Source organism: Pan paniscus, chromosome 2 (genome assembly GCF_029289425.2).
Source record: "Pan paniscus chromosome 2, NHGRI_mPanPan1-v2.0_pri, whole genome shotgun sequence".
Classification (NCBI taxonomy): Eukaryota; Metazoa; Chordata; class Mammalia; order Primates; family Hominidae; genus Pan; species Pan paniscus.
Window position 1 is genome coordinate 11,058,590 of NC_085926.1, and position 27,904 is coordinate 11,086,493.

The 27,904-nt window shown below is 46.6% G+C and overlaps 1 long non-coding RNA gene across 2 annotated transcripts; it reads left to right on the top strand.

Annotated features, from left to right (window-relative positions):
• Positions 1-197: 197 nt before the first annotated feature.
• Positions 198-27,904, top strand: LOC103782904 (uncharacterized). Of its 2 annotated transcripts, none has more exons than XR_004670443.2 (3): positions 198-341; positions 10,996-11,094; positions 23,547-27,904. It is a non-coding gene; the product is annotated as an uncharacterized LOC103782904 (long non-coding RNA). The 2 variants fall into 2 exon arrangements; XR_004670444.2 differs by lacking the exon at positions 23,547-27,904 and adding an exon at positions 11,761-15,386.

The window sequence follows — 27,904 nt, forward strand, 5'->3', positions numbered from 1 at the left end:
TTGGCTCACACCCTGAGGCACGCACTTCAACCCTCTGAGGGCCTCAAAGCTGAGTCCCAGGGTAGGAGCGGGGTCTTCCTCTCCCACAGGCCGCCGGCTTCTGGAGGCGCAGATGGATCGTGTGTCCAGCAGGTGGCGCCGCGGCCCGACTCGGGCGCCCCAGCAGAACCAGCCTGCCAGTTGAGTCTGTGCCAGGCTGGAGAGCGGGGCGCGGGCAGTAGGTACCTGAAGCGAGGCTCGGCCGGAGGCTTCGGGCAGAGATGTGCTGCTGTCAGTCGGGCAGGCCAGCTTTAGCGGCTCCGCCCTGCAGGTCACTTCCAGTTATGGGACTTCCGCCCACTGTGAGCTTCCCCCTCTGAATGCAACCGGGTTGTCCACCCCTTCCTCCAGGCTGCGGGAAAACGGCATGAGCCCACGCCTTCATCCCTTTGAGAGGTGACAGCGTGCTGGCAGCCCTTGCTTGCTCTCGGAGCCTCCTCGGCCTCGTTGCCCACTCTGGCTGCGCTTGAGGAGCCCTTCAGCCCGCCGCTGCACTGTGAGAGCCCCTTTCTGGGCTGGCCGAGGCCGGAGCCGGCTCCCTCAGCTTGCAGGGAGGTGTGGAGAGAGAGGTGCGGGCGGCACTTGTGGGCCAGCGTGAGTTCCAGGTGGGCGTGGGCTCCGCGGGCCCCACACTCAGAGCGGCCGGCCGGCCTCGGGCAGTGAGGGGCTTAGCACCCGGGCCAGCAGCTGCGGAGGGTGCGCCGGGTCCCCCAGCAGTGCCCGCCCACTGGCGCTGTGGTCGATTTCTCACTGGGCCTTAGGTGCCTCCCCACGGGGCAGGGCTTGGGACCTGCAGCCCACCATGCCTGAGCCTCCCCCAACGCCGTGGGCTTCTACGCAGCCCGAGCCTCTCTGACGAGCGCCGCCCCCTGCTCCACGGCACCCGGCCCCATCCACCGCCCAGGGGCTGAGGAGTGCGGGTGCAGGGCGCGGGACTGGCAGGCAGCTCCACCTGCAGCCCCGGTGCGGGATCCACTGGGTGAAGCCAGCTGGGCTCTTAAGTCTAGTGGGGACTTGGAGAACCTTTATGTCTAGCTAAGGTATTGTAAATACACCAATCAGCACTCTGTGTCTAGCTCAGGGTTTGTAAATGCACCAATCAGCACCCTGTGTCTAGCTCAAGGTTTGTAAATGCACCAATCAGCGCTCTGTGTCTAGCTGATCTGGTGGGGACTTTATGTCTAGCTAAGGGATTGTGAATACACCAATAGGCACTCTGTATCTAGCTAATCTAGTAGGGAAGTGGAGAACTTTTGTGTCTAGCTCAGGGATTGTAAACGCACCAATCAGCACCCTGTCAAAACAGACCAATCAGCTCTCTGTAAAACAGACCAATCGGCTCTCTGTAAAATGGACCAATCAGCAGGATGTGGGTGGGGCCAGATAAGAGAATAAAAGCAGGCTGCCCAAGCCACCAGTGGTAACCTGCCCAGGTCCACTTCCAGTCTGTGGGGTATTTGTTCTTTTGCTGTTTGCAGTAAATTTTGCTGCTGTTCATTGTTTGGGTCCACACTGCCTTTATGAGCTGTAATATTCACTGCGAAGGTCTGCAGCTTCGCTCCTGAGGCCAATGAGACCATGAACCCACCAGTGGGAAGAAACTCTGAACACATCCGAACGTCAGAAGGAACAAACTCTGGACACACCACCTTTAGGAACTGTAACACTCACTGCAAGGGTCCCAGACTTCATTCTTGAAGTAAGTGAGAGCAAGAACCCACCAATTCCGGATGCACCTTCAGCAATGCTTCTTTGAGAACTTCCTGGGTGCCAGGCCAGGGGGACTCAGCAGGAAATAAAGCCTAGAAACCCCGCTGCCCTCCCCTCAGGGAGGCTCCGTTCTTGGGGGGAGACAGACAATAACCTAGAGGAACCAAGTGTGCGTTATGCTAGGGAATGGGACGTGGAGCAAATAATGAGATGGAGAAGGCAGAGGGGAAGTGTGTGGTCACAGGTTAGACGGTCAGGCGCCAAGGAAGACCTGCTGAAGAGCGACCCCGGAGCAAGGGAGGTGAAGGGATGCACGGATGCACAGGGAAAGGCACCCAGGCAGAAGGGAGTCAAGGGGGTCAGTGGGCCTGGAGCGCGCTGAGCCAGATGAGTGTGGAGGGAGGGAGGTCACAGCAGGGGCGGGTGGTGCAGGGCTGTGGAGGTTATGGTGGGAGGAATTGGACTTGGACTCTGAAGGGGATGGGAAGCCAGTGGCATAATAACCCCACATCTCAGTGGTTTAAGCAACACAGGTTTATTTTGTGCTCACATTATCTATCGAGGGATTGGCCCGGGTGGGCGGGGGCCTTCACTTAAGAGACCCAAATGACTTTATTAGGCTGTTTTCTTAGAAAGCATCAGCATCCCAGCTAGGGAATGAGAGTGGTGAAAAGTGGAGCAGCAGCAAGTAAATGCTTCTGAATGGAAGTGACATTCGTCACTGCCTCTCATTTTTCATGGGCCAGAGTTTGAGGCAGGCCATGCCCCATGTCAAGGGAGAGGGGACATCAGATTAGTGACGGACAGCACCCTGCTAGTGCTATGATTTCCACGATAAGCCTCCATTCCCGGATCAATTCTACTTTTTTATTTTTTTATTTTTTTTAGCTAGAGTCTCGGTCTGTCACCCAGGCTGGAGTGCAGTGGCGTGACCTCTGCTCACTGCAAACTCCACCTCTTCACACCATTCTCCTGCCTCAGCCTCCTGAGTTGCTGGGACTACAGGCGGCTGCCACCACACCTGGCTAATTTTTTGTATTTTTGTAGTAGAGACAGCATTTCACTGTGTTAGCCAGGATGGTCTCGATCTCCTAACCTCGTGATCCACCCGTCTCGGCCTCCCAAAGTGCTGGGATTACAGGCATGAGCCACCACACCCGGCTAATTTATTTTTTTCTTAGAGAGGAGGTCTCACTTTATCACCCAGGCTGGAGTGCAGTGGTGTAATCATAGCTCATATTGTGTCGGGAGTTGGTTGAAGCTGCAGACCTTCACAGTGAGTGTTACAGCCCTTAAAGATGGCAGAGACCCAAAGAGTGAGCAGTAGCAAGGTTTATTATGAAGAGCAAAAGAACAAAGCTTCCACAGTGTGGAAAAGGACCCCAGCAGGTTGCCACTGCTGGCTGGGTGGCCAGCTTTTGCTCCCTCATTTGTCCCCTCCCATGTTCCATTTTTGTCCTATCAGAGTGCCCTTTTTTCAATCCTCCCTGCGATTGGCTACTTTTAGGATCCTGCTGATTGGTGTGTTTTACAGAGTGCTCATTGGTGCATTTTACAATCCTCTTGCTAGCTACAGAGTGCTGATTGGCGCGTTTTTACAGAGCGCTGATTGGTGCATTTTACAATCCTCTTGTAAGACAAAAAAGTTCTCCAAGTCCCCACTGGACCCAGCAAGTCCAGCTGGCTTCACCTCTCAATATCTGCCTCAAATTCCTGGGCTCAGGGGATCCTCCCACCTCAGCCTCCCCAGTGGCTGGGACTACAGGTGTGTGCCATCATGCCCAGCTAGTTTAAAATATATATATATATAGTCATAAAACCTTCTCCTCCTTATTTGGAGAGCTGGGGAACTACCTCTGCTTCCCAAGGAGAGAGGCTGAGCTGAAATCAGGTGAGGACCCTGAGGAAGAACTGAATCTGAAACTGGCCCAATAGTCCCATAGACTGTTCTTTTTGGTAAACTTAGAAATTGACCCTTCTGGGCTTAAAGCTTGAAACTTGTATTTGTTTTATCTGAATTCCTTCTTCAGGAAAGGACCTTCAGGCCTCTCAAAAAAGCATCCAAGAACTGAAACTCACCAGATCACTGCACCAGATAGCAGACCCCTCATTTGTCATGATGGCTTATTTGGCCTTCCCTAGTTCTATTTTCTTACACATTGTTACATTTCCTCCGTGCTATATAAAGCCCCAGTTTTAGTCAGGCGGATGGATTTGAGGCTGAGCTCCCATCTCCTGGGCTGCAGCACCCAACTAAAGCCTTCTTCCTTGGCAGTATTCACCATCTCAGTGATTGGCTTTCTGTGTGGTGAGCTCATGGCTTGGCTGCAGCGGGCTGGGAGTCTCACAACCCCTCCTAAGCAGCTGCCCACACCAATTTTGGCTGGAGGTGAGTTTCAGTCTCTCTCCAGCTTTGCCACAGCCAGTCCCAATCATGTTCCTGATTGCCTTGGAAGAACTGTTTTTCAAATTTGACATCTGCATCTACGTAGGTGAGTGTCATTTGTGGGCCCAGAGAGCAGGATCTGCTCCTCTCAGTTTGGAAATTTTTTTTTAAATTTTTTTTGAGACAGCATCTTACTCTGTCACCCTAGAATGCAGTGGCATGATCTCGGCTCACTGCAACCCCCGCCTCCCTGGTTCAAGCGATTTTCCTGCCTCAGTCTCCTGAGTAGCTGGGAATACAGGCGTGTGCCACCATGCCTGGCTAATTTTTGTATTTTTAGTAGAGACGGGGTTTTACCATATTGGCCAGGCTGGTCTAGAACTCCTAACCTCATGATCTGCCCCCTTCGGCCTCCCAAAGTGCTGGCATTACAAGCATGAGCCACTGTGCCTGGCCGGGAAATTTTTAAAAGAATTTCCATTTGCAGTTTGAAGGAGCCCAACTGGGAAAGGGAAGCACCCTGACTGTTTTGGTGTGGACACTTTGGGGGCTTGTTTGTTGCTGTAGTAGTTGGATTGTGTTCTGGTGTGTGTGTGTGTGTGTGTGTGCGTGTGTGTGTCATGGGAAATTAGACTTCAGTAAACTTGATATTCTTTTGAAATACTTTCGGCCCCAATATTGTTTGAAATGTGGAGTTTGCTGTTGAATGGGAGAGTGAGATGGAGTCCATGTATCCAGGCTTTTGTGCTGCTGTTCTAAGTAGGGTTGGTCTTGGTTAGTATGTGATGCTCTCCCTTGGTGCTGTTTGACCCGAGTGTTCTTTGGAGTCTGTGGAAGTTTGGCCTTTGAAAAGCAAACTGCCATGGAAACTGCTTTACCCAAAACTTGGTTCACAGCCTTCACTGGATTACCTACTGGGGCGAAAAAAAGTATAACCATGTAAAACCGGTGAGTTTGTATTGCTATCTCATGGCTAGAGTTCCAAGGTATTATAAAAGCTGTTGAATCATTGTGTGTGTGTATTCATGTCTAGATGTGTTTATGTGTATGTAAGTCACATGTTGTATCTACCAAATTGGCTTATAAATAAAACAGCGCTAAAAAATTAAGAAAATAAATCCACTCAAGTTCACATGACTTAAGTAAATGTTTGCTAAACAAGCTGGCTTTAAAATTATTGTTAAAATGAGGCCTGGCGTGATGGCCCATGCCTGTAATCCTAGCACTTTGTGAGGCCAAGGTGGGCGGATCACCTGAGGTCAGGAGTTCCAGACCAGCCTGGCCAACATGGTGAAAACCTGTCTCTACTAAAAATACAAAAATTAGGCGGGAGTGGTGGCACATGCCTGTAGTCCCATCTACTTGGGAGGTTGAGGCAGGAGAATTGCTTGAACCTGGGAGGCGGAGGTTGCAGTGAGCCAAGATGGTGCCACTGCACTCCAGCCTGGGCAACAGAGCGAGACTCTGTCCAAAAAAAGTTATTGGTAAAATTGAATTGTTAGCATATATTTTTGTCTGGATTTTATGTTTGTCTCTGATAGATATTTTGAGGTGTCAGGGTTTGGCATAGAAGCTTATAAAACTATAAACCCAGCCAAAACAAAATGATCTTTGTGCAAATTTTTGATAATTAAAACTAATTATGTTATTGGTTTAATGAAAACAGCTGAATCTTCTGAATTACTGGTGAAAATGCCCATGTAGTTAACTTTAAGATTCTTATGTTGATGAACACCTGATATTCACAGATTATAAAATGGTTAACAAGGAAATAACTAACCTTAAATGATGGTGCCTAATATCTCAGTTTTCAGAAGTAATCTAAATAAACTGTTAAAAACAAAAGAATTGAGTATATGTAAATGGAATAAAGGTTTTAGGTAAATTTTTTGTGTAATTAAAAATCTTAAAATTATTTTTGATGCTCATTGGATACCTGGGTCATCTTCAATTAAGAAAGGGTTATGATATGGGGAAATATGTTTCCAAAGATTATGTAATTTTTATCTATAAAATGTTAATATCTGATTGTTCAGGATTTCTTCCTTCCTAGGGTTTCACTACAATTTTAGTGTAAGAATTCTAGTTGACATATAATTCTATATAAAATGTGCCCAAAAAGATATTAGTGAGAAAAAGCATAATTTTGTCCAATTCAGAAGTTATCTAAAATTACTTCAAATTATGGACTTGAAAATGGTTATTTATGAAACAAGGTAGTAAGAAACCAGTAAGTAAGAGAGAGAGATGTGAAGAAAGTTGAATTTGAATATGTACTTTTGGTAAAAATGATTATAAAGAAAAGATAATAATTTTGTATGACAGAGGATCTTATATAGTTAATTTTCATCCTGGAGTAAAATGACTGTTTTTTAAGAAAGAAGAAAAAGAAAGTCTAGGACTGAACAGAAAGCCCAGTCATGTCATGGATGGTCTGTATAAGTCAGACGTAGTTTTTCCTGTTTCTCTGTGTGTTTATCTTCATGCACACACAGAGAAAATAGAAAGTTGAAAAAGTTTAGATAATAAAATATTCTTTAAAACCTGATAGAAAATTGGAGAAATTCGGCTAATTAACATTTTCATAGTTAAAGCTCTTAGTCTTGATGATAGGGGCAGAAGGCAGGGAAATATTAGGTAAAAAAGGGCAGGGTCCCTGGCAAGGGCTTCACCCTCAAGCCTGGACCCAGGCACAAAGTGAGAACATCCATTCTTGTTTTCCCACCCAAATGTTGCCTTTTCCAAAACCACTGTGGCCCACTTCTCCCCACATCCTATACCCATAAAAACCCCAGTCTCCACTGGCAGAGTGGTGCAGCAGAGGAGAGAAGAGAAGAAGCAGCGTGACATCAATGAGAAGCAGCTTGACTTCAGAGGGATGGCTTGACAGTGGTGCCTCAGAGTCCCTGGCCAAACTCCAGGGGAAGACCACCTTCCCATTCCATCCCCTTTCCAGCTTCCCATCCCACTGAGAGCCACTTTCATCAGCAATAAAATCCTCAGCATTTACCATTTTCAATTCATTCATGCAACCTGATTCCTCCTGGACGCTGGACAAGGACCCTGGGGCATGTGCAAGACGTTGTCAAACTGACCCTCCACTGAGCTGTCTAACACTTAAGCTGTCCATGAATGGCAAAACTAAAAGAGTGCACTGTAACACACGGGGCTCTGGGGGTCATGGGCAACCCCTAGACGCTGCTGCAGGCCTGCACAGAGTTCTGCTCCTGCCAGTTGCCCAGAAGCACTCCTCCTTACCTCTGTACCCATTCACCTGTGTGCTCCCCCTCCCATGAGGGGTTGAGAGCTGTAGGCTGAGTAAGCAAGCCACCCCTTCATGAATCCCACAAAGGGGTCAAGGGAACTATCTCATTTCATTGATGAAGGTAAAATAAGAAATATTGTAAAGAAATGCATCGGCAATATGACAATTCTTTTGCACTAGAATATTTAATAATTACTAGTCGTGTGTCTAGAGTGAATTTCTGGATTGCACAGGATGTATAGTAATATTGGTGGACTTAAGGATACTGAATTGTGTATCAGGAATAAAATATTCATTACATGGGGTTTTGGGGCTCTAGGTAACACTGTAGCCTCTGGAGTAGACCGAGTGGGGGAAAGGTTGGAGGTTTGGAGGTAGGTTTCTTGTTTATTTGTTTTTGCTTCTTCTTTTTTTTTTTTTTTTTTTTTTAGGAGTCTTACTCTGTCCCCCAGGTTGGAAGTGTGGTGGTGCAATCTCAGCTCACTGTAACCTCCGCCTCCCAGGTTCAAGCGATTCTCCTGCCTCAGCCTCCCGAGCTGAGATTACAGGCACGTGCCACCACACCCGGCTAATTTTTGTGTTTTTAGTAGGGATGGGGTTTCACTATGTTGGCCAGGCTGGTCTTGAATTCCTGACCTCAAGTGATCCATCCACCTCCGCCTCCCAAAGTGCTGGGATTACAGGCATGAGTCATGGCACCTGGCCTGTTTTTGCCCCTTTTATTTGTTGTTCATTCTTCTTTGGATTTTGTTTGTGCATGCATATATACTATAGATTTTTTTTAGCATCTAGTGGAAGGCTTTTATTTGGTTCTGTGAATAGTTATTTTGTTTCATATGAATTTCTAACAAGTTATCATTTATTCTATTTATCTGGAATGCCTAGGCTACCTTTGTTGGGCCCGCAGGAATTGATGGAGCACACCAGCCATTTGGAATTTGGTTTGTTTTGCTTACCTCTGATGATGTTGAAATCTATGAGCACTTTAAGGATCCTGGCAAAAATAAAAGACTTGTTTTTACAAGTTCTGAGCAGAAATAGTACATTACGTATTTCGTTATTTGGAAAAGTAGGTATGTTTAAATGTAGTAAAGTAAGCATGTTTTAAAGTAGTAGAAATGTTTAAGTGATGTTTTTTCCAAGGTAATTCAATTAAATCAATGATTTGAGTTGGTTTCAGATATTTTCCTTTAATGAGGAAAAACTGTGATATGGGTACAGTTTTAATGTTCGAGAAAGACTGGCTTTGTCCTTAGGGAAATTATATTGGTTAGGATTTCTCTCAAACTAATTGAGTTGTGTTGATCATTATTAAAATTAAGGAACATTCATTTGGATTAAGTACTAATAAAAAATTCTGAGACTTTCTAGTGATCTCCGATCCCAGGCCATTTATCACTGATGGACCTTCATGTGTATACTTGAAAACAAAATATGTGCAGGCGTTGCACTGGTTTGAAGATTTTGGTGGTGAAAGTTACCTAATCAGCTGTCACTACTGTCTCTAGAAACCAGTCTTGGAAATGTAGGATGATGCTCTTTTAAATAACTGAAAAGAAATTATTGTGTACTTGTCCTTACTTTGTCCTTGTGTTGTTGTGTGATATTTAAGTGAAAGGAGATTATTTATCGTCTTATGGAATTGACAAAACTGACATTTGCATTTATCATTTTTTTAATGATGGAGAGAAAAGCTGGCTGTCTTATTTTGCCATAGAACCTATCACTTTTTGATGCTTTTGGTCACAGTCTTGTCACTAGAATACTAGCAATTAGATATATGCAGTGAGTAACCTAACTACTTAATACAGTGGTTTGAAGTGCTGCAGGCAGTAACTCCTAAAGGCCAAATTTCAGTGTTTTAATTTGTAACACGTTAGTGTGTCTGGAATTGGTGGGTTCTTGGTCTCACTTCAAGAATGAAGCCGCGGACCCTCGCGGTGAGTGTTACAATTCTTAAAGATGGCGTGTCCAGAGTTTGTTCCTTCTGATGTTCGGACGTGTTTGGAGTTTCTTCCTTCTGGTGGGTTTGTGGTCTCGCTGGCTTCAGGAGTGAAGCTGCAGACCTTTGCAGTGAGTGTTACAGTTCTTAAGCCAGCGCATCTGGAGTTGTTCATTCCTCCCGGTGGGTTTGTGGTCTCGCTGGCCTCAGAAGTGAAGCTGCAGACCTTTGCGGTGAGTGTTACAGCTCATTAAGGCAGTGTGGACCCAAAGAGTGAGCAGCAACAAGATTTATTGCAAAGAGCAAAAGAGCAAAGCTTCCACAGTGAGGAAGGGGACCCGAGCAGGTTGCCACTGCTGGCTCAGGCAGACTGCTTTTATTCCCTTATCTGACCCCACCCACATCCTGCTGATTGGTCCATTTTACAGAGAGCTGATTGGTCCATTTTGACAGGGTGCTGATTGGTGCATTTACAAATCTTGAGCTAGATACAGAGTGCTGATTGGTGCATTTACAATCCTCCAGCTAGACATAAAAGTTCTCCACCAGATTAGCTAGACACAGAGCACTGATTAGTGCATTTACAAACCTTTAGCTAGACACAGAGTGCTGATTGGTGCGTTTACAAACCTGGAGCTAGACACAGAGTGCTGATTGGTGCATTTACAATCCTCCAGCTAGACATAAAAATTCTCCAAGTCCCCACCAGATTAGCTAGACACAGAGCACTGACTGGTGCATTTACAAACCTTTAGCTAGACACAGAGTGCTGATTGGTGCATTTACAATCATCTAGCTAGACATAAAAGTTCTCCAAGTCCCCACCAGATTACCTAGATACAGAGTGTTGATTAGTGCATCCACAAACCCCAAGCGAGACACAGAGTGCTGATTGGTGCATTTACAATCCTCTAGCGAGACATAAAAGTTCTCCAAGTCCCCACCTGACTTAAGGAGCCCAGCTGGCTTTGCCTAGTGGATCCCACGCAAGGGCCGTGGGCGGAGCTGCCCACCAGTCCCGCACCACGCGCCCACACTCCTTAGCCCTTGGGCGGTCGATGGGACCGGGTGCCACAGAGCAGGGGGCAGCACCTGTCGGGGAGGCTCGGGCTGCACAGGAGCCCACAGTGGGGAGGGGGGCAGGCTCGGGCATGGCAGGCTGCAGGTCCTGAGCCCTGCCCACCAGGAGGCAGCTGAGGTCTGGCGAGAATTTGAGCATGGTGCAGGCAGGCCGGCAGTGCTGGGGGACCTGGTGCACCCTCCATGGCTGCTGGCCTGGGTGCTAATCCCTTCACTGCCTAGGGCCGGTGGCGCCGGCTGGCTGCTCCGAGTGCGGGGCCTGCCAAGCTCATGCCCACCCGGAACTAGTGCTGGCCCGCAAGCGCCATGTGCAGCCCCAGTTCCTGCCCACGCCTCTCCCTCCACACCTCCCCGCAAGGAGAAGGAGCCGGCTCCAGCCTCAGCCAGCCCAGAGAGGGGCTCCCACAGTGCAGCAGTGGGCTGAAGGGCTCCTCAAGCACGGCCAGAGTGGGTGCTGAGGCTGAGGAGGCGCTGAGAGCAAGCAAGGGCTGCCAGCATGCTGTCACCTCTCATTAGAATGATAGAACTTTCTGTAATATAAACATTGTATTAATGAATGCTTGTGCTGTTAAGTTACAGGGCTTTGACTCTTGGGTCTGAAGAAGGCACCAGCCCCTGCTAAATTCTGAGCATTGACACCAGTGGAAGCCTCATCCTCAGACTTGGAAGAAGGTAACAATACAAATGAACTGTTTTTGTGAGACACAGGCCAGAAATTAAGACTATTCAATCCCTCTAGGCCCAGAGACTATTGCAGAAGTGGTAGGTGTGTGAAGTTATAAGGGCTGATTTTGAGGCATAAGATTAATTCAGAGTTTTTCTATAAATTAAACATTAATATCAAAAGTTCCCTGATGCAAGGCCAGCATCTGGGCCCATGTGTTGGAATAACAGGGTTTTCTTGGAACATTTATCTGTTCTTTAATAGAAAATTGGAAACAATTATTAAAAGTTTATGGAAACCTTACCTTATGGTCAAACTGATTGCAATTAGATTTTTATAAGGTTTTATTAAAATTAGCTTTGACATTAGTAATATACCATACAAAGGTAAAATACCGTTTTCTTTTGAATAAAATGTTTGTGTAATACTGAGAGATAAAAGATGATGTTGACCTTCTGAGTACACTGCAGGGAGATAATGGAGTGGAGAGAGAGATTTAGTTGGCCTCATGCTGTCTTTATTAGGTCTTACTGTTTGGGAAACTAAATCTATCAAAAAGTAAACGTCTTTATTTTATCACCTCCGCTAAATGAATGACTATTTTTACAGTGACTTGTGATATTATTTTGTGCCTAAAACTTTGCTATTTGGCAAACTTTTTTTTTTCTTTTGAGACGGAGTCTTGCTCTTTCGCCCAGGCTGAAGTGCAGTGGCGCCATCTCAGCTCACTGCAAGCTCCACCTCCCGGGTTCACACCATTCTTCTGGATATTCGGCAGACTTCTAAGAGCAAACTTTCAAGTTCTAAATTCAGTCTCTTGACCTTAAACTAACTTTCTTGGATATTAGGTTCCCTGAAGTCTGAGAGAGACCTATTAGGCTGATTTGTTATGTTAGGATTATGCAAGAAGCATTGCCAAATCTGAGATGATGTTTAACTTCCCTTGGGTTATATTTATATAGATGTATTGTTAGTATGTGTTCCAGGATTGTATGAGAGTCCTAAAATTCTGATATGTCTTAATATATGTTGTCAGTAGTAATTATTATTATGTTAAGTTGTTTTATGCCACAGAAATAATTAAGTTTCCTTGTCAACTGTGTCTTTAACTATGGCTGTCTGAAGACTTTTGTCATCCACAATTGATGTTTTGCTGTGATCCTTCTCAAAAGAAAAAAAGTGACTTACAATCAGCTATAGTCCAAAGCTTCCTTCTTTGGAGGAGTTCATGAAAAAGACTCTTGAATGCAGGTTTCTGATAACTTTGGAGATTGTGCCACTAGATTAGAGAGAAAATTTCCAGGGCACTAATTGAAAGGCTGACGTGCTCATAAAGATTCCCAACCCAATACGAAGCAGAGCAGGCGGTGATTGCATGGACTGAACTAATGCAGGACAGAAAGAACTTTTTATGGCTTTTGTTGTTTGAAATATTGCTGATTCTTTTTGTTTTGTTTTTCAGAGTCTGGAGAATCTTTTTCTTTTGAGCTATTTATTTATAGCCTTTAAGTGTATTTATAGTCTTAAGGTATATATACTTCAAGGGTATTGAATGGAGTATGCTTTTATAAACAGAATTTGAGACACATTTCTCTGCTTAATTTATCCAGAATATGGAAACTCTTTGTGAATATTCTTAATTCATGGTGTTTGTTTGCACACAATTAATAACATGTTTTCTTTTGTAATGGGACACAGTTGGAGTAACTGGTTATCTTCTCAAGGCTTTGACTGAAATGGCCTTGTGAGATTCCAGCAAAGCCAATTTGGGAGTCTATATGGACAATGATTCTTGTTGCACTTTGTGGGTTATCAGGCCAAGTATATGGAACTGAAGCTTATTTTGCAGGTAGATTGGTCCTGCTGTGATTGTCTTTGGTGGAAGTGGGGAACTGGAGAGAGAAAGATTGAGTGTCAGAAGAAAACTCTATATTAGATTAACCTTTGATTCCTGGGTGGCCACTGCCTAGAACACCCATCCTCAGAATGAAACAGCCAGAAATACTCAGACCAGATTCCTCATGATTGAGGGATTGATAAGTAGAAAGGGGAGACTGAAACCAGCCCAATTGCCCCACAGACCGTTATTTTTGATAACTATAGAAATTGATCCTTCTGGGCTTAAAGCCTGAAATTTACATCTGTTTTATGTGAGTTCCTTCCTCAGGAAAGGAACTTCAGGCCTCTCAAAAAAGTATCAAAGAACTAAAACTCACCAGATCACTACACCAGATAGTACCCCTCATTCTCATGATTGCTTCCTTGCCCCTCCCCAGTTCCTGTTTTCTTATACAGAGTTACATTTCTTCCCCGCTATATAAAGCCCCAGTTTTAGTAGGTCAGGGAGATGGATTTGAGGCTGAGCTCCCATCTCCTGGACTGCAGCACCCAGTTAAAGACTTCTTCCTTGGCAGTACTCATCGGCTTTCTGTGTGGCAAACAACAGGACCTACACCAAACCCTTGGTGTTTTGGTAACCAATTGAGGGACCTGATATCAGTGAGCAGCTTCCCCTCCAACTCAGCTTCCCACCTTAGGGACCCAGGCACCAGGTTGGATGCTTCCACATCCTCCCGCCCTATATCCAGTCATTGGCTCCTGTTTATTTTACCTCTTAAAATACTTCCCAAGTGTATCCATATCTCACAACCCCAACCACAAACCACTACCCAACTCCCATGACTGCCATCCCTTGCTGTAAAGCAGCTGAGCCTTCCACTGGCCTCTCCACCCACATTGCTGCTGTGGTCTTGTGTCTCGAATTGGTTCCTTTCAGTGGGTTCTTGGTCTCACTGACTTCAAGAATAAAGCCACAGACACTCGCAGTGAGTGTTACAGTTCTTAAAGATGGTGTGTCCAGAGTTTGTTCCTTCAGATGTTCAGATGTGTCCAGAGTTTCTTCCTTGCAGTGGGTTCTTGGTCTCACTTGACTTTAGGAGTCAAGACACAGACCTCCGCAGTGAGTGTTACAGCTCTTAAAGGTGGCGCGTTGGGAGTTGTTTGTTCCTCCCGGTGGATTCATGGTCTCGCTGACTTCAAGAGAGAAGCTGCAGACCTTCACAGTGAGTGTTACAGCTCATAAAGGTAGTGCGGACCCAAAGAGTGAGCAGCAGCAAGATTTATTGTGAAGAGCAAAAGAACAAAGCTTCCGCAGAGCGGAAGGTGACCCCAACGGGTTGCCACTGCTGGCTTGGATGGTCAGCTTTTATTCCCTTATTTGGCCCTGCCCACATCCTTCTGATTGGTCCATTTTACAGAGCAGTGATTGGTCCATTTTACCTAGTGCTGATTGGTCTGTTTTTACAGAGTGCTGATTGGTGCATTTACAAACCTTTAGCTAGACACAGAGTGCTGATTGGTGCATTTTTACAGAGTGCTGACTGGTGCGTTTACAAATCTTTAGCTAGACACAGTGCTGATTGGTGCATTTTTACAGAGTGCTGATTGGTGCATTTACAAACCTTTAGCTAGACACAGAGCACTGATTGGAGCATTTTTACAGAGTGCTGATTGGTGCATTTACAAACCTTTAGCTAAGCACAGAGCACTGATTGGTGTGTTTTTACAGAGTGCTGATTGGTGCATTTACAAACGTTTAGCTAGACACAGAGCGCTGATTGGTGTGTTTACAATCCTTTAGCTAGACAGAAAAGTTCTCCAAGTCCCCACCCGACCCGGAAGCGCAGTCAGCTTCACCTCTCAGTCCTTTTAAAATGCCACTCTGGCCATGTCATGCCTCTACTTTCTCTCTAGTGGCTCTACACAGTGTCATAAAACAACCCAGTGCTTTCCCTGGCACCCAAGGCCCTTTAGGATCCAGCCTCTCACCCTCCAGCCTCCCCGCCCATGCTCCAGACCCACCAGTCACCTAGCTCCTCTCTGTTTTCCCAGCTCTGTGCCTTTGCACATGCTCTTCCTTCTGCCTGTGGTCCCTTTCCACTGTCTTTAGTGGGAAAACTCCCGCACATTTTCAAGCCCCCAGTTCAAATGCACTTTCTGTGTGAACCTCCCCATTGGTGTCGCCTGGCAGAGGGACTGAGCTCCACCAACACCCCCAGCACATCTTCACTGTAGCACCCGGCATGCAGTATTGGCATCTGCTTCTGTGCCCGCTGCCTCCAGCGCTCTGCCCAGAGATACATTGCACGTTGAGATCCTTTTCCCACACTCACATGCACAGTGGATACAAAGGTTTCCCAAACATCATTTTCCCCTGCTGCTTGCTATGCACACTAATATCTTCTATTATAGTCTATTCTGTTTCTTTTTTAAAAAACATGTTAGTCCATCCATTAAATTCATTTTGCTACAGTTCGAAAAACATTGCCCTGGAACCCCCTGTAGGGCGGCAGGGACTGTATCTGTAATTATCTCTCCATCTCCCAGAGCTTAGGACAGTAATAAATATTTGTTCTAATAAATGAGTAAATAAATGAGAGAGTGATTATTTAAATGTGAATGTATTATTTAAACAATTATTTAAATGTGGTTTGATGTAAGGGAATACAATGACAAGTGAGTAGGTGAATGAATGAATAAATGAAGAGACTGGTTATGTTGTGGGGACTGGCAGCGTAAGTCAGTGGGTTGCCTCAGGCCCTGTACCCCTAGTGCACGGTTTCTCCAAGTGTGGTTCCTGGACTTCCCCCATCAGAATGTCCTGGAGAGTATAGTGAAAACACTGGTTGCCTGCTACTCACCTCAGGCCTACTGAATCAGACTTTCTGAGTGGGGCACAGAAGTCTTCATTTTTTGAAGCTGCTCAGGTGATTTGGGGGTGTGTTAATGTCTGAATGGCTGCCCCAGGACCTCCCTAAGCTGCTGTTGGTGGGGGAATGGTAAGAGGAGCAGAGCAGCAACAACAAAGACAGGTAACAGCCCCCCACATCCTCCCTTCCTCCCTGATCTGCTTCAGAAGGAAACGGACTTTGGGTGAGCCTGCTCCTCCTCCACCTCGCCCTGCGCCCAGCAGTGAGAGGACACCAGAGCCCCGTCCAGCACTGCTGACAGAAGAGCAGAAGGCAGTGATTGCCATGGCAACGCATTAAGAGATGCGGAGCCACCTCCAGTTTTAGCATCTGGAAAGGGGTCAAGCCTTTGGGGCATAGAGTGGGAAGGGAAATTCACTCCCCCAGAGTCTTCATAGCTAACAAAGCCATGGCACAGTGCATGTTACAAAGCCCTTTCACACAAGAAAACTAGGAAGTGGTATCCCCATTTTACAGATCAGAAAACTAGGGTGGGAATCTCCTGCCAAGCCAGTCAGTGGCAGAGCTAGTGTTTGAATCCAGCCTTCCTGATTTCAAAGTCGACACTCTTGCTTCTCTAATAGTTGCCTGTCTTGGGTAAATGACAGACAAGGACCCAGAGACCCCAGAGTCCTGCTGGTGTGAGGGTTTGGGAGCACATGTGTTGGCCCACTCTACTTGACACAATCCATGGCCCACTACACTTGGCACCTATCTGGCAAGGCTCACACCTGCACAGATACACAAGCAGAAAAGCTTCCAAAATTGTTCATGCATGCATGTGTGTTGGACATGTAGACACATCCAAAGGAAGTGTACACACAAACAGCCTCACATGCACACACGGATGCCTGAACACACATATTCACCAATATAGACACATATGTCTGCAAACACATACGCAGGCACACACTGGTATATACATGGAAACAGATGTAAAATTAATTGTCTTCCTGGTCCTGAGTCATCACCCCTCCACATACCCACTTCTTTTGACATATGACTTTGCAATTCCTCTCTTCTGCGGGGGAAGATCTATTTCCCCATCCACTGAATCCAGGCTTGGCAGTGTAACTTGCTCTAACCAATGCAAGCGGAACCTTGAAAAAGTGCTTGTGTGGTTCTGCTTCTGTCTCTTGGTCCTTGCCATCACTGTGAGAACCTATTTGGGATGTAAAGGAGGAGACACCTGGTGCAGAGGCAAGGCACCTCATTTGCCCCAGCTGAGGCCATCCTAGATCAGACAGCCCATGGCCAACCACCAGAAGTGGGAGATGAGGCTGGGCGCAGTGGCTTATGCCTGTAATCCCAGCATTTTGGGAGCCCGAGGTGGGCGGATCACAAGGTCAAGAGATCAAGACCATCCTGGCCAACATGGTGAAACCCCGTCTCTACTAAAAATACAAAAATTAGCTGGGTGTGGTGGCGTGTGCCTGTAGTCCCAGCTACTCAGGAGGCTGAGGCAGGAGAATCGCTTGAACCCGGGAAGTGGAGGTTGTAGTGAGCCAAGATCGTGCCACTGCACTCCAGCCTGGGTGACAGAGCGAGACTCTGTCTCAAAAAAAAAAAAAAAAAAAAAAGTGGGAGACTAGCTAGCTAAAACCAGAACAGCCCAGCAGAGCCTAGCTGATTTGTGAGCCAAATAAATATTTATTATAGTGTGCCACTGAGGTTTTGTGCCACTAAATTTCTGTGGTTGGTTGTTACACAGTATCTGCTCTACTGATAGATAACTGATACACATCCCCAAACTGATACATTCCCAAAGGGTAATTTATCATGGGAGAAGGCCCTAGCTATGTGTTTACCTGGTTACATGGTTTCGTAAAACTCACAAAAGTAAAAATCTTTAAAATAATAGCTTGATTGAAATATAATTCACTTACTATAAGATTCACCCTTTCGACGTGTACAATGCAGTGATTTTTAGTATATTCACAAAGTTGTACAACCATCACCATTATCTAAGTCTAGAACACTTTATTCATTCCTAAAAATCAACCATTTGCAGTAACTCTCCATTTCCTTCCTCCCTGGCAACCACTAGTCTTTCTGACTCAATACATTTGCCGGTTCTGGGCATTTCGTATGAATGGAATCATACCGTTTGTGGCCTTTTGTGTCTGTCTCCTTTCATTTCACATATGTCTTCAAGATTCATATGTGTAGTAGCAGGTATCAGTGCTTCATTCCTTTTTTGTGGCCAAAGAATAATCCATAGTTTGGATATGCCACATTTTGTTTGTCCATGCATCAAATGATGAACATTTAGGACAAGCAACACATTCTATCCACAACTGGTTAAGACTCCTAGCTCATTCTACTCACACTTCCCCTCATGACAGGTGGCATTTGGGGAGAGTTGACTTGGTGATACATTTAGTTTGAGATCAGAGCATATATGGATGTGGTTCACCACCTCTTCCATATATAGGTTATTATTATTCTGGCTCCTGTGGTTTGAATATTTGTCCCCTCCAAAACTTGTAGTAAAACTTAATCCCTAATGTGGCAATATTAAAAAGTAGAACCTGTAAGAGGTGATTGGGTCATGAGGGCTCTGCGATGGGTTATTATGGGGGTGGGGCCGGTGGTTTTCTAAGAAGAGGAAGCAAGACTTGAACTGGCACACTCAGCCCTTTTGTCATGTAATTAAAAAGCGGAACCTGTAAGAGGTGATTGGGTCATGAGGGCTCTGCCCTCATGAATGGATTAATCCATTCAGGGATTAGTGGATTAATGGGTTATCCTGGGAGTGGGACCAGTAGTTTTCTAAGAAGAGGAAGAAAAACTTGAACTGGCGCACTCAGCCCTTTTGCCATGTAATGCCCTGAGCCACTTTGGGACTCTGCAGAGAGTCCCCAGCAGCAAGAAGCCCCTCACCAAAGGCAGGCCCTCAACCTTGAACTTCTCAGCCTCCGTAAATGTAAGAAATAAATGATTTTTCTTTCAGGTATTGTGTGATAAACAACACAAAATAGACTAAGACACTGGCATAGCAATGACCTCCAGAATAGCCCTATTGCCCCCATGCCAACTTGCCCTGCATCATGACATGAAGGAGTGAGGCCTATGGCTGTACCAAAATATCTCAGTGTGTGGTCTGGTGCCCAGTACCAGAAAGGTGTGGGCCAAAGAAGAGAAACAGTGTTGGAAATGGACAGAGCCAGAAATGGAAATGGAAAATTATTCAGATCATCACAGACAGTATTATAATTGGATTCAGTTCTCACTGACACCTAATCAAAAAATTTTTTTTTCCATTTGGGCATATGCTTGATAATGCAGCATATCCCTAATAAGGTAACATATAGCATTACAAATATACCATACATTTTTCTTTTTGTGATGAAAAACATACAAAATTGAATTTATCAGAATTCTTGAGTCTATAGGAGCCAAACCCAAGGCTGTGCTGCAAGAAGCAAGTATGTATATGAAGTTACATCCTGTGCATCCTAACTCTTGGTGAAAAAACGAATTTCAGTCGACCGTGTCAGAGGAAAGGCTGACTTATCATTCTTTTCTCTATTAGAAAAGATTATTAAAAATCATAAACATATGAAAAGTATATAGCAAAACTACCATGAAATGCATTTCAGAGGGTATCAGGAAGTTAATTAACACATATGTCATTTTTCTAGATTTTGCAGTGTTTCTGACCCTTGTCAATTTTTTAAAATTTTGTAACATTATGATTTCTTTTTAAATTCTAAACATGCATATGCATACCTAAATTAGGATTGATAATTTTGAAATCTTTTCCTTAAAGAGGGTCCCCCAAATTATATAAACTGAACCCCCTTCACTGCAAAATGTGGCTCCCTCCTGATACACACACCAGTGCATGCACACACATACCTATGCACCCCCAAGAGCCGATGCTGCCCAATGTCAGGGATGGAAGAGGAATCACAACTCTGCCCTTAGGCGGTGAGTGACTTCTTTGGTCACAAATAGAATCCCACCCTTGAGAAATCGCACAGCAGCTCAGAGACACACCCTACCACCGGCTCATCTTGGACAAACAACACAATTGTTTTTGCAGGCTGTGGTGCTCTGCCCTACCCAGACACCTCCCATCCATAAGGCCCAGCCCTTCCCTCTCCCTCCGTCCTGGCTTTTGGAAATCTTCAGCAGCCCTGTCTGCCTCCAGAATGATCTCTTCAGCTACTCCATACTCAGGGTATAAATCGAGGAAGAAAAACTCTTCTCAGGGGAATATTTGTGAAAGCAATGCTTATCCCTAAGGAATAAGCCCCTGATGGTGGAGTTTTGTCATGGTGAAGGATGACAAATGGAAATATTTGTGGGAACTGCAGGCTTCCCACCTCACATATTTTGGGGGGCTCCTTCTCTCTCTCTCATTTTCTGTGTGCATTTTGACTTCACTCTTCTTTCTGCTTCTGGCTGCTTGTATCTGCTTGGCCTCTACACCACAGGTCAGCACACTTTTTCTAGAAAGGGCCAGACTGTAAGTATTTTAGGTTTTATAGGTGACACAGTCCCTGTTGCAACTACTCATCTCTGCCACAGAGTGAAATCAACCCTAGACAACACTCAAACAAATGAGTTAAATCAACCCTGAACAACACTCAGACAAATGAGTGAAATCAACCCTAGACAACACTCAGACAAATGAGTGAAATCAACCCTAGACAACACTCAAATGAGTGAAATCAACCCTAGACAACACTCAGACAAATGAGTGAAATCAACCCTAGACAACACTCAAATGAGTGAAATCAACCCTAGACAACACTCAGACAAATGAGTGAAATCAATGCTAGACAACACTCAGACAAATGAGTGAAATCAACCCTAGACAACACTCAAACAAATGAGCACAGCTGTGTTCCAAGCAGGCCAGAATCAGCCCACAGGCTGGACTTTGCCAACCCCTGTTCCAGACTTTAAGCTCCCTGAGGGCAGGGCCTGAGTCTGTCTGTTACACCACTGAATTCCTACGGCCTAACGGCATGCCTGGCATGGATTGAGTGCTCAGCACATATCAGCTGGCTGTGGCTCTCTGTGTCTGTCAGTCTGTCTTGTTTCCTTCTCTGTCCCCTCCATCCATGAAAACTCACTAAGCCTCAGCTTTTCAGAAATGAACCACCTGCTCCCAAGCGAGTCAGACAATGAAAACAGCCTCACGCTCTAGCAATCTGCTGCTTGGCACAGCTCTCACAGGGCATTTAGGCAGTGAAGGGAGCCTAGCACTTAATTCAGCGTCTGTCAAAGGGCTCAACACCAACCTGGGAGAAGCATGAAGATGGAGAGGCTGAGGGAACTTTTGGAGGGCAGGGCTGGTGTTTCTGCAAGATGGACAGCCGCCTTGCAGGCACACCATGCTGCTGCTTCCCTTGCACACAGCCCCCAGTCCCTTTCTCCCTTCATGTCATCCTTCATGCACTCATTCAATATTTACTGAGCTCCAACACTGTGCTAGAAAATTAGCCCTAGCACAGACATGGAAATCCCTCCCCAAAATAACTTGTTAACAAATAAATTAATGATCAGTTGGACAAAAGAGTGTTTAGAGGTAAGAACTGGTTCTGCTGGCAGCAAACAGGCATGTTTTTCTTTCTTTTTTTTTTTCCAAGATAGAGTCTTGCTCTGTCGCCCAGACTGCAGTGCAGTGGTGCGATCTCGGCTCACTGCAACCTCCGCCTCCTGGGTTCAAGCAATTCTCCTGCCTCAGCCTCCTGAGTAGCTAGGATTACAGGCACACACCACCACGCCCGGCTAACTTTTGTATTTTTAGTAGAGACAGGGTTTCCCCATGTTGGCCAGGCTGGCCTCAAGCTCCTGACCTCATGATCCTCCTGCCTCAGGCTCCCAAAGTGCTGGGATTATAGGCGTGAGCCACCGCACCCGAACAGGCACATTTTTTCTGAGGATAATCACCCTGAGATCTCTCAACAAAGGGAGGCATTAGAAAATGACCAGAGTCATCCCCAGTGTCGTCCATAGGGAGCCCAGAACAACCTCACCCCACATTCTGCCCCAGAGCAGGAGGCTGTTCCAAGGGCATGGGGTAGTAGGCACATTAGAGATGGGGACATGAGGGCCAGTGGCAGAGTTGACTGTCAGAATCTCACCACCACGATGTCCAAAGTGAAGCTGAGAATGCTTCAGAGAAGATGATGTGATATAGACATGTGTTCTTGGTTTTTTGCTATGACTCCAGCGTAGTCAGTTGCCTCTCCTAGAATTCACAGTCCAGGTGCGGCCAGCTGCCATTTTCATTGCAGTGTCATCTTCACTGGCTCCAGAAGCCACAAGGACAAGGGTTTCGTTTGTCTTTAGTGCTGATCAACACCAGTGGCTCGGCTGATTAGCATAATGACTGTTAAAAATAAATGAGTTTTCAGAGGTGAAATCAGTGGCTTGTTAGCCAGCTTAATGGATGCTGGAAACAGGCACTTGTTGATAAAATTAGTGGGATTCAGAATACACAGCTCGGTTAAAATATTTTAGAGGCACTTCCTCCCCTGGCACAAATTAGGTGTAAGAATCCAGCAAGCCCCAGGGATGGCACTTCAGGCTGCTCCCTGGTAGGTCCTGGGTCCAACCACTGGTTAAGGGTGATTCTGGCCGGGCACAGTGGCTCACGCCTGTAATCCCAACACTTTGGAAGGCCGAGGCAGTCAGATCACTTGAGGTCAGGAGTTTGAGACCAGCCTAACCAACATGGTGAAACTCCATCTCTACTAAAAAATACAAAAAATTAGCCGGGCATGGTGGCAGCCGCCTGTAGTCCCAGCTACTTGGGAGGCTGAGGCAGGAGAATGGCGTGAACCCGGGAGGCGGAGCTTGCAGTGAGCCGAGATCGTGCCACTGCACTCCAGCCTGGGCAACAGAGCGAGACTCTGTCTGAAAAAAAAAAAAAAAAAACTTAGCAGGGCATGGTAGCATGCACCTGTAATCCCAGCTACTCAGGAGGCTGAAGCAGGAGAATCTCTTGAATCCGAGAGGTGGAGGTTGCAATGAACCAAGATTATGCCACTGCACTCCAGCCTGGGCAACGGAGCGAGACTCCATCTCAAAAAAGTGATTCTGGTTGCCTGATGTGGCCTGTAACAGTCACAGAATGTGACTCTGGAATATTCTTACGTCTGCCTTGAATCTGCTGAGTTTAATAAATACATGTTGCATGAACTGTCTGGGACCTGCTTGCTCATAACAGTTGCCTACTAAATGTCTTTGTGGGGGCAGAATTCTGTCCACAACTTGCTTTCATGTGAACCTGGTAGCAAGACTGGGGGAAGCGGCAGGTCCTCATTCACTGCTAATTGTTGGCTAACACCGCTGGCCACCGAGGAGAGACTGGAGTTGTGCATTTCAGATTGGCTTAGGTCTTTTTGCAATAATGGCTCAAGGAGTCACTGGGCCTTTAACCAGATCTCCTCACTCCCGGCCACTGCTCTGTCTATGTCATTTGGGAGGGAACAAAATGCAGCTTACCACCTCCCTGCAGGCATCTTCCCTCCAGCCCCTGGACTTGGCCCCTGGCCAGAAGCTGTCAGCCTGGTGCACAGGATAGTTCAGGGAGAGTAGACAAGGGTGGGGAATGCCTCGGGCTTCCTAAATTTCATTAGAGTTATGCCATGCATTCCTTTTTTTGGGGTTTCTGTGGGCACCAAAAGGCTTTCTAGAGCTGGCTCACATGACCCAAACCCCAGGCCCAGGCAGCCTTCTGTCTTCCATAGGTGGTCTGGAGATTTCCTGCCTTCTGAAGCTTGTCTGGGAGGCAGGAAGACCACGGCGGAGGAGAAAGGAGCACTTCTACACACCTCCTCACCGACACCCCTGCCTGCCTTTGTCAGACCTTCGGAGGAGGCACTCGGTGGAGAAAGGGCTCCAGCTGACACTCTGAGTCGTGCAGCGTGGGGTAGGGTCCGGAAGATGTACTATCCCAGGAAACGATTCTACTCCAAGATGGGGGGGCCAGTGGAATCGCCCAGGCCAGGCTGTGGCAGATGAGCCGTCCCTCTTACAGGCAGGTGAATCGGGAGCTGTCCCTCTGCCTGGAATACTCCCCTAAGGCCCTCCAAGCTGCATGGAAAATGTCACCTGCTGCAGCTGACTCATCTGGGCCTGAACTCTGGATGGGCTGGACGGCTGCCCTTAGGTTCCTTTGACTGGAAGGACACTGGGAGAGGTGCCTGGGCCTCCCTTGGTGATGTCCCTTGTCCCTTTGCATGGACACTACCAGGAGGCCCTCTGTCCCCTCCTCAGGTGGTCCCAGGCATAGCCAGTCCAGCTGCCCACAGGAATGACCCTGATTGCAACCTTTATGCTGGCTTTCCTCCTGCCTGGTCTCACCTCCCCACTCCTCCCCTGCTGCTCCCCGGGTCCGCTCCCAAATAAACTCCCGCACCTAGGTCTCTGCTCCAGGCTCTGCTCTCAGGGGAGCTCAAGATGAGCCTCCACAGGGAGGTCTTCCCTGACCACTTAGAGGAGGCTGGGTCACCCTGTTGGACACTCGAGCCACTCCCTGCACTTCCTGTTCTCAGCATTTAATGGCCTTGTGATTAAGAAACTTTTGGTATAGTTATTTATTCCTATCTCACTCCTGACTAGGCTATAAACTCCCCAGGCAGAGAAGAGTCTGTCCTGTGAACCACTTTTGCTCAGAGTGCATAGTAGGTGCTGAGAACTAAAAATCAAATCCTAAGCCCCACAACGGACTGAACAGACCCACTCTTGGCCAAGGGGACCCAGGAGAAACCTTAAAAACCAAGTTCCTGGCCATGATGGGACAGGAGGCCAAACACATCTCAGTATGCCCCTTACTTACTGACTTTTAACCAGAATTCCTTCCTAAGGAGTAAGCAGATTTGGAAAACAAGAAACAGACGACTCATTCCTTTATTACCTTTAGCCAATCGTGACCATGCCAATGAGGCCATGACCAGACTCCCTCTTCCCCTTTGCAGTTTTGACATGACAGCTCACCAGCTTCATAATGGTATCCCTTCCTAAAAACTGACCACCCTCCAGCTTTAAAAAAAACAAAAGAAAAAAAAAAAAAAGAAAAGAAACGGCCAGTGACCATCTCTGGGCCAGTTTTGGCCACCCTCTGGAGGATGTGCGTGAGGGTTTTCACGTCCTTTGCTTCACCTTTTGATATCTGAGGACCAAAAATTCCACCCCTGTGGATCATACTAACCCTGGTATTGTTTGGACATGCAACCCAAGAAGAGGCATGAAGCTGGACCACGCGTGTGCATGTTTCTCCTTTCATCAGTATTCGTGGCTCCTCCGGTCGCTGGTTACGTGTGTATATTCAGCCGTCTCACTCAGCATAAGTTCCTGTTCCCTTTACCCTTCCCTCAAACTGCTTGCTCTCTGCAGAGCCAGAGGCCATGCTGCCCAGCCTATGGGATGGCTGGCCTGCAGGCTGCCTCTGTTTATGATAAAGATCTCCTTTCCACATGTGTGAACCTCATCATTCTTCAGTTGACAGTGCTTAAGAATATTCCTTGGATGAATGAATGATGGATGGGAAACAGAGTGGACACAGTTGTTATCGCATTCCACCTCTGCCACATTGGCGAAGCCACTGAAAGTCTTCCTGGTAAGTTTCCTTCCCTGCATGTTTGGAACAAGGTGTCCCAGGCCACAATGAAGGTTGAAGGAGACCATGAGCCCTTAAATTTCCTAAAGGACTGAGCAGAAGAAAATGATGACTGCCATGCCCAAAGAAGTTCTGAGGTCTTCTCAGACCTGCCTGTGTGAGGTTGGGGGAGCAAGAATTAGCATTTATTGAGCACCTACTACTTGCCAAGCACTTGATTGATATCATGAGATGTCAATGTGTTAACTCACGTCCTACTCCACTCCCTAAAGCCTGGTGAAGAACTATGAGAGGAAGTCTTGGCTCTGCTCACTCTGCTGGGGCATTCATTATTCGGTCAATAAACCATGTCAGGCCCATCTTTATCTCTAACAGCAATAATAGAAGACAACACTTACTGGGCACAAACACAGTGCCCTAGTAACGCTTAGAGGTAAACACTGTTCTTACCTTGTTATTGAGGATCAAAGGGATTGCCCAATGGCACGCATATTTAAAAGAACAAGACTGAGATCAAGCCCAGGTCTGTCTGACACCAAAGCCCAGACGCCTTGCCTTTCCCTGGAGCAGGCCTCCTTTGCCAGGTTTCCTGATGGCTGGAGGAGCCAGGAATCCTGATGGTTTCCTGAAACCCAGCCCCGCTCCCAGTCCTCATCCTTAGGTCCACGTGCAGACAGCCTGCAGAATAAGCACACACCAACTTTGCATTAATGGCAGTGAATTGTCAAAATGCCCTGGAGCCAGAATTTTCCTGCCATGGCAACTACAGAGCACAATGGCAAGCCAGGAAACCATAGGGTGTGGGAAGCGGATCCTGGGCCAGAGGGTGGGCTGGGAGTTGGGCCCCCAGGGTCCCATATCACCGTCAGAGAAACCCCGCAAGGTTGGCATAATTATCCTCATCTTACAGAGGAGGAAGGCGAGGTCCACAGAGAGGAAGTGACTTGCTCAGGTTCACATGGCCGGTCTATGACTGCATTGGGACGCAACAGTTTAAATCTTTTCAGTGGCCGGGCGCAGTGGCTCACGCCTGTAATCCCAGCACTTTGGGAGGCCGAGGTGGGTGGATCACGAGGTCAGGAGATCAAGACCATCCTGGCCAACATGGTGAAACCCTGTCTCTACTAAAAATACAAAAATTAGCCGGGTGTGGTGGCACACGCCTGTAGTCCCAGCTACTCGGGAGGCTGAGGCAGGAGAATTGCTTGAACTCGGGAGGAGGAGGCTGCAGTGAGCCGAGATCATTCCACTGCACTCCAGCCTGGAGACAGAGCAAGACTCTGTCTTCAAAAAAAAAGAAGAAACACTTTTTCATGTTCCAGAAACAGAATAATTTTAAAAAGAAAAAAAAGGCTGCTAGAGTATTACTGCAATTCAGTTCTATTGCTGTAACTGATTAAAGCTCAATGATATTGCTCTGATTGGTAGACAGCAAAATTGAAGAATAGAGAATTCTTAACCATTGTCACCCACCCAGATGATGTCTGCATCCTACTACTTAAGAATTTTTGTTAGCCTCCAGTCATTTTATTTTTTCACATCTGTTATCTCAGTGCTATCCAACCACTCCATAAAATGGATTCCAGTCATATCTGTAGTTTACAGATAAGGAAATGGAGGCCCAAAACTTAAGCAGTTTCCCAAGTAAACACAGCCAGGAAATGGTAGAGGTGGGATTTGAACCCAGCCTGAATCCTGGGCCCATTCTCTTAGCTACTGCACTTAACCAGGCTCAGTTCAGTGCTTTGCAATCATTACTCCATTTAATCCTCACAATAATCTTCTAATACTTGTGCTTTTATTATCCCATTTAAAGTTAAAGCGACAGAAACTCAGAGAGGGGAAGGCATGGTTCAGGGCTCTCAGCAAACAATATCTGGCCACAAGGAAAGTCCCAGAGACAAAGGCCACCAGGAAATTCCAAAGTCATTTCGCATGGGAGAACAACAGCCATGTTCGTCCATCACATGTGCTGAGCTTGTCGCCTTGCCCTGGGGCTGGACAGGAGGTGAATTATGGGGATGCCTATGGAAACTGCCTGGCTTGCCCAGGATCTGGGATTGGGGGGGCTTCAGTAACTTAGCAGGTCAATGAGTTGTGGCTGGTGACTTCTCAGCCATCAGCCAGACCAGGGGAAATGACTTTTCGCCATCCTCCCATTGTTGTCCCATTGGATCCTTGAAATCTCCCAATAGAAATGACTCTGCATTTTGCAAAGGAAGAAACTGAGGCTCAGTGGGTGAAAACGACTCACTCAAGGCCACACAGCTAGTTGATGAGGAAGCAGGGATCTCAACCCATGCTTGCCCAGTGAGCCCACTCCATCCTCTGCTCCAGACACCCCAAATCTTGAGGCCCCATTCTAGCAGGTCTCCCGAGGTCTTGAAAAGTCCATGAAAACATGGCAGTTACCTACTTAGGGCCTTTATCTTGTTCTTGTCGCTCAGCCTTCCGCAGGCTCAGCACCAGGCTGGGGCTCCACTCCAA